The sequence below is a fragment of the Terrapene carolina genome, unplaced genomic scaffold, assembly GCF_002925995.2.
Source record: "Terrapene carolina triunguis isolate 2854851 unplaced genomic scaffold, T_m_triunguis-2.0 Scaffold50659, whole genome shotgun sequence".
Taxonomy (NCBI): Eukaryota; Metazoa; Chordata; order Testudines; family Emydidae; genus Terrapene; species Terrapene triunguis.
Window position 1 is genome coordinate 1 of NW_020715010.1, and position 7236 is coordinate 7236.

The 7236-nt window shown below is 51.1% G+C and overlaps 1 long non-coding RNA gene across 1 annotated transcript; it reads right to left on the reverse strand.

Moving 5' to 3' along the window:
• Positions 1-268: 268 nt before the first annotated feature.
• On the reverse strand, positions 269-7236 carry LOC113405759. The gene is made up of 3 exons (XR_003369560.2): positions 7151-7236; positions 3593-3671; positions 269-305 (listed from the first exon to the last, which is right to left on the reverse strand). It is a non-coding gene; the product is annotated as an uncharacterized LOC113405759 (long non-coding RNA).

Consider the following 7236-nt stretch of genomic DNA (forward strand, 5'->3'; position numbering starts at 1 on the left):
TTCGCTGTACAGTGCTGCAAACCACTAACCAGAGAGTCGGATTTATACTGCACTCCTTGCCGAACTAAGTTCAGTCACTCAAGTAGCACAGTTCCCCCGAGTTGGAAACAGCAGCCCTGGGACGGCCTTTGTTCTCCCACCCCATCCTGGACCCTTTTCTACCGTCCATAGAGATACGCGGGTTAGAACCTTAACTAGGGAGCTCGGAGCGTGGTTCCATAATACAGACAGACCTAGGTCACAAACAGAAATCAGGACACCGTCTCCTACCTTGCATATCTCTTCCTGGGAATATTCTTCTATGTCTGCAAACAACAACAAACATTAATTATTGAGCTCACTTAAGTGTCCTTCCATTTAATTTTTTAACATTCTAAATCTGCCATGTACCAGGCTGCGGCCCCCTGGCTCCCACCAGCTCTACAACAGTTCAGTACACACCAGGATTCATCTCATCAGCCACTGCACCATTTTTAAAGGGGGTGGGGGGGAGAAATAGGATTTCCCCTAGGCTTTCCATAGGCCTGCTCTGGGACGTTGATGAAGTATGGCTGCCGGGTTCACCCCCAGAGGTGGGTGCATTTTAGCGGTGGTGGCAGCAGGTCGGGGGGGAAATGATCCTTCTATGGCAGGTTGTCAAGTGCTTTGGGGTTCAGGATTAAAGGCCCGGCACAGCAGGAGGCTGTGCTGATCTGATTTCAGACTCAAGGGCAGGAGGCAGTATCATGAAAAAGGGGTCTCTGCCTGCAAGGGAAAACAAGAAGCCCTCCTGGAACGAGCTCTGAAGTCTCCTCCTATGAGCCCTGCTGTGGAGCAGTGAGGAGTAACGACGGGGGGATTGAAGGAGAGAGCAGGTACGGTCACTTCCCAAGCTGGAATATGACCAGGACACCAGCAGCCAGAGCCGCCCAGCGACTGGAGAGATGAACGGTGCTATCAGGGACTAGGTAGATGAAAACAAAGATTAGAAAGTCTTGCGTCAAGGGGCTCCAATGACAAGTGGGTCAGGGCTAATCTAGACCAACAGGAGCAGAGGTCACATGTCAGCACCAGACCCTGCAGAAACCAACACGTATCAAGAGTGTACTATGGCCCCCAGCCCCTGCTGACTGTGATCCTAGGAAAATCAAGGCCTTTGTACCCACTGCAGGAAGGAAATTAACTGCAGTGGCCTTACAGGAGCTGCTCCCCATGCACCAGCAGGGGTTGATTCCCCCACAGCCACTCTCTGTCCAGACACAAAAGCCCTCTGGAAAAATGCCCCTGCTGTGCTCAACCAGTTCCTAGGCGAGCAGCTCAGATGTGCTGGCCCGGTTTAAATAATGTTGTGAGTGACGGGACACTTTACCACAGGAAGCTCATGAGTATTTTCAACCATATTAAAAAGGAACACGTCAGTTCAACCACCGGTGATTGGGCTTGAGGGGGGAAACCAGCCAGCCGGCGAGAGTCTACAGCTGGCGTAGGGGAGAGGCTAGAGGACCGGCATTGTCCCTTCTGGCCTTAGATCTACCAGCGTACCGATAAACACGGCAGTGGGTGTAACTCAGTGAGCAGAGGTGAGGGGGCTGGGAAACGGGGCATGTTGGAAGGGAATGAGCTCGGGGTAGCCGTTAAAGAGGACAACGGGCACTGGCAGTACCTAGGTGGAGGCAGCTGCATAAGAGGGAATGGACATGGCACATGCCGATCACCCTCCTGATCACTTGTATGTAGTATCCCTCTTCCCCCACACCTGTGTCTCTTTAGACTGCAAACTCCTTGGGCTGATGTTCTTCTGTGCTTCGCTAGGTCTGGAAAGCACCCAGGGCTAGATTTAGATGCCTGAAGATATAAAGAGGCGCCAAGCAGGACTTACAAAAGTGCCTAAGTGAGTTAGGTGCCTCTCTGCATCTTTAGGTGCCTAAATACCTGTGTCAATCTGGCCTCTGGTCCATTGTGGGCACTACAGCAACATTCATAGTGAAATGATATTAAATGAACAGAGTGCAAAGCAGTGAGGGCTGCTGCTTTGATCAGCCCTCAAGATTAGCAATGGCATTTCACAGGGCCTTGTACCCGCAGCTCTTCCCTTCCCAGCCCCCCTGGATGTTCATTCTCAGAGTCGTGCGCAAATGCCCTGAAGCGAAAAGGAAGATGCACTGTACAAGAGAAAGCTATTTGGCTTGACACAGATATTGCATAACAATGTGGTTACAGCCTCGATCCAAACCCGGTTAGAACCAGCCGGTTCGGAGGGCTCTGGGGATCCCAGCCAGACTCCCAACCTCTGAATTAGAGCCATGCAGGGGAAGACTCAGGCAAGCGGGGTAGGGCGGGTGTCAATAATGAACCCCCTCAACCAGCTAGTGACACCACTCAGCTCCTGCTGCCTCGGGATAGAGGAGTGCGTGCCGCACTGTCATTGCTAGTCATCAGGCATGGATGGCTGCAATGACCCCTCATCCCCCAGGTTTCCAGATGGCTCAGGGGATCGTTAACGGGTGACAGAGCCTCTCGCTCCTAGTTTGCTGGTTCAAATCCAGCCCAGGCTGGTAGTGACTGAAAGTCACTGAGATCCCGCAGCTGTTGGGTAGTTCATGCAAAGCACCTTATAAGGAAAGAGGGTGTTCGCTGCCGGTAGCCAGGGCGTTCTCCCTGTCCAATGCCACCACTTCTTGGCAGCCGCAGCCAAGGATGGAATGGGTCAAAGAAGAGCACCACCAGTTGGATCACCACCTTGAGTTTTCTTGGAAGGTCTCCCATTCAAGTACCAACCAAGCCTGACCCTGCTCAGCTTAGAAGCTAAAGAGACAACTTGGGTATCTACAGCCAAGTCACCTCTTCTTGAGCTATTCTCCCACGGCATCCTGTGGGCAAGTTCACATCAAGGTTGTGCCGGGGTGGAAAGAGACAGGAAATTAAAATAAGACGGCCTGAAACAATCCAGCGTCACGAGCAGCACTTTTATAACTGACATGCCAGGTGGTTTCCTCCTTGACACCATGTAAACATTGGGAGGCTTTGGTATTTACTTTCCCTGCTTCAGGAGCATTTCAAATCCAAGCCACTCCTCAGACAAACACTAGAAGGAATAGATTCCCAGGCTGAGCTCACATCACACCAGGAGATTCTAGGAACCCGTGGGAGGTTATGGGGGAGGACAAGGGGGGGTCGGCAGACATACAGATACCAAGCGCATGTCAAGATGGTTTTAGCTGCTGTTCAGTTTGTGCCACATCATAGACTTAGACGTTAGCGCAATGGAAGAGATGTGTCAGACTATCCGGTTCATCTCCCTGCAAGGGTGCAATTCTTCCCTACAGTCCCTATATTCTCAGGAACTTTAGCAAAGGACAGGACATTCTCCCAAGAATCAGGGCTTTCCCCACTTCCCTTGGGAGACTCCCGCAGCCTAAATAGTTCTCACCAAGAGTGAATTCTACCCAATATTCAGCCTCAACTTCTCCTGGCTCATCTCCACCACAACAGTCCTAGCTAGGACCCAGCAGACACACAGACACGGCAGAAGAAGGCTGAGCAATTTATCTCTGCCCTCGTTGCTTGCCCCCTCTAAGGGAGGGAGGAGGAGAGGATGGGAAACCCGACTGACCTAGGGGAGCAGTGGAATCTCCGTAGCCTTTCATATCCAAAGCCAGGACCCGGAAGCCAGCCTCAGCCAAAGCAGGGATCTAGAGCAGAAATAGAAAGAAACATGTGACCTTGGGAAACAGACTTGTGTCTGCTGTAGCTCACCCACAGCTGGGAAGTGGACTTCCATTTATTTGAACTGTCCCCTTTTAGCATCCGGCACTATAGCGACTATGACACCTCAGTCACAAAAGCAAAGCTACCATGTGAATTCCACACGCTGGAAGGGGCGTAAGAACGACAACAGACACTGCTCTAGCAAATGACTGTAGCCAGCCAAACACCGGGCAAGACAATCCATGCCAGCTAGCACCACACTCAGAACGAGAGACTCAGCCACTAAAGAGTAAAGGTGCCTTACATGGTGCATTGGCATTCAGACTGAGGCCGAGGCAAATTCCAGAGGCAGAGACCAAAAGAATAAACCCTGGATCGGTGCAGAGATTCCTCGGGGGTTAGAGGTGGGATGTGAACTTCATACTAGACATTCAATCAGCGAGAGGGAAAGAGGGCTGGGGAGCAGAGTTCATTCGTGCACAATCACTTCTTGGCTGTGGGTTCAAAAATGTGCTTTGGGTCATAGAATCACAGAAGTGTAGGACTGGAAGGGACCTCGAGAGGTCATCGGGTCCAGTCCCCTGCCCTCAACGCAGGGCTAAGTAATAACTAGACCATTCCCGACAGGTGTTTGTCCAACCTGCTCTTTAAAACCTCCAATGATGGAGATTCCACAACCTCCCTAGGCAAATTTATTTCTGTGCTTAATCACCCTGACAGTTAGGAAGTTTTTCCTAATGCCCAACCTAAACCGCCCTTGCTGCAATTTAAGCCCATTGCTTCTTGTCCTATCCTGAGAGGTTAGAGAACAATTTTTCTCCCTCCTCCTTGAAACAACTTTTTATGTACTTGAAAACTGTTCTGTCTCCTTTCAGTCTTCTCTTCTCCAGTCTAAACAAACCCAATTTTTTCAATCCTCTCCCATAAGTCATGTTTTTTAGACCTTTAATAATTTTTGTTGCTCTTCTCTGGACTTTCTGCGATTTGTCCACATCTTTCCTGAAATGTGGCACCCAGAACTGGACACAATACCCCAGTTGAGGCCTAATCAATGCGGAGTAGAGCGGAAGAATTACTTTTCGTGTCTTGCTTACAACACTCCTGCTAATACATCCCAGAATGATCTTTTTTGCAACAGTGTTACACTGTTGACTCATATTTAGCTTGTGATCCACTATGAACCCGAGATCTCTTTCCACAGTACTCCTTCCTAGGTAGTCATTTCCCATTTTGTACATGTGCAACTGATTGTTCCTTCCTAAGTGGAGTACTTTGCATTTGTCCTTATTGAATTTCATCCTATTTACTTCAGACCATTTCTCCAATTTGTTCAGATCATTTTGAATTTTAATCCTAAACTCCAAAGCACTTGAAACCCCTCCCAGCTTGGTATCGTCCGCAAAGTTTATAAGTGTACTCTCTCTGCCATTATCTAATCATTGATGAAGATATTGAACAGAGCTGGACCCGGAACGGATTCCTGTGGGACCCCACTCGTTATGCCCTTCCAGCTTGATTGTGAACCACTGATAACTACTCTCTGGGATCGGTTTTCCAACCAGTTATGTACCCATCTTATAGTAGCTCCATCTAGGCTGTATTTCCCAAGTTTATGAGACGGTCATGCCAGATAGTATCAAAAGCCTTACTAAAGTCAAGTTATACCACATCTACCGCTTCCCCCCATCCATAAGGCCTGTCAAAGAAAACTATTAGGTTGGTTTGACATATTTGTTCTTGACAAATTCATAGTGACTGTTATTTATCACCTTATTATCTTCTAGGTGTTTGCAAATTGATTGCTTAATTATTTGCTCTATTATCTTTCAGGGTACTAAAGTTAAGCTGACTGATCTGCAATTCCCTGGGTTGTCCTTATTTCCCTTTTTATAGATGGACACTATATTCGCCCTTTCCTAGTCTTCTGGAATCTCTCCCATCTTCCTGAACTTTTCAAAGATAATTGCTAATGGCTCAGATACCTCCTCAGTCAGCTCCTTGAGTATTCTAAGCTGTATTTCATCAGACCCTGGTGACTTGAAGACATCTAACTTGTCTAAGTAATTTTTAACTTCCTCTTTTCCCTACCAGTGAGAGGTGCGGAGCCCAGCCAGGCTACAGCAGAGCAGGACTGAGGTGCTCTGGGTGGCTTGGACTCAGGACTCAGGGTGGCTTGGCCCTTCTGGGCCGGAGGGCCTGGGGCTAGCCAACCCTGCTCACTAAAGTGGCCCTGCTGGGTCGGACCGGGTAATTCCCTATCAAAGGCAGCAGGTGGCTGCAGTGAAGGAGGAAGCTCAGGAAAGCTGCAGAACGTAAGAGAGGCTCCTGCAGGGAAGACCCCAGTACCAGGCGGGTTGGAAGTCAGAGCCAGAAACCTGAGACTCCAGCCAGTTAGGGTCTGGGAGCGGCCTACCAAAGCAGGAAGGGCCCCAGGCAGGAAGGCATGGGAGTAAGGTGTGGCTGACAGGAGAAGGAAGCCACGCCAGAGTCTGGGACTGGCGGCTTCGGGTGGAGCAGCCTGGGACAGAGGGAGAGCTCCCTGTGTGGCAGATCAACCAGGGCCAGGTCTGAACTCTTGGGTTACCATGGTGGCCTTGGGCCCCTGAGGACTGTGTGACTCACTTGGGTTAAGCCAGCTCCAAGTGGGGCGCTGTCAGCCACAAGAGAGACTGTGTGGAGTTTAAGGGGCTCAACATGAGGGCTCAGAGGCAGCAGGGTGCCTGCAAAGCGACCGCTGGCCACGAGGGGCTGCTACAGGTGGCCCAGCAGAGCTGTGTGCAGGCCCCAGGCTAGAATAGCAGTGGGGGGAGGCAGGGCAGAAGCGAGGGGCCAAGCGGAGAGGACAAGGTGGTGGCCCGCAGCACCTAACGCTTTGCCTTCGCTTGCTGCTCCCAGCCCCTCACGGGAAGCAGGCACGTCACTGAACACCTAGAGCTGCATGCCAAGACTGTCGCTCAAGAGATCTCATCGGGGCTTCAGCCCAAACCATGCGCTCAGGGGACCTCCCACCAACACCCGGCAACTACCACCTGCCGGAGCATTGCTGGGCCTGGACAGTCTGTTACTGCTCTGAGTCTGCCAGGGCAAGTTCCCCACTCCTCCAAACTGACCGGAGGGGGAGCGGGGAGGGGACGGGGGGACGGGACTGCCATCATGGCCCGGCCGATCAGTCATTGCAGCAGAGCAGAAGGGGCTGGGAGAGAAGGAAGGAAGAGGTGACAAAGATGGAGGGAGGAGCTCTAGATTGCAGATGAAAAAGGGCGATGGGAGACACACCAGGAATGAGGTAGAGTCAGAAGTGGCCTCCACCCCTCGCCATACAGTCACACAAGTGAGAGACACCCCCCCCCTTTCTTCTCATGAAGGCCACACCGCTGTGTAACAAATGGCCACAACATGCTGCACAGAGGTGGAGGATACACAGACAGCACTGCTGCCAGCCATTGGCCCGGCTTGGCATTACCTGGTACCTCCAGGAGAACCAGGATTCAGGGAAGCCATGGCAGAGGCACACCACTGGGCCATTCCCCATCTCGACAAAATGCAGCT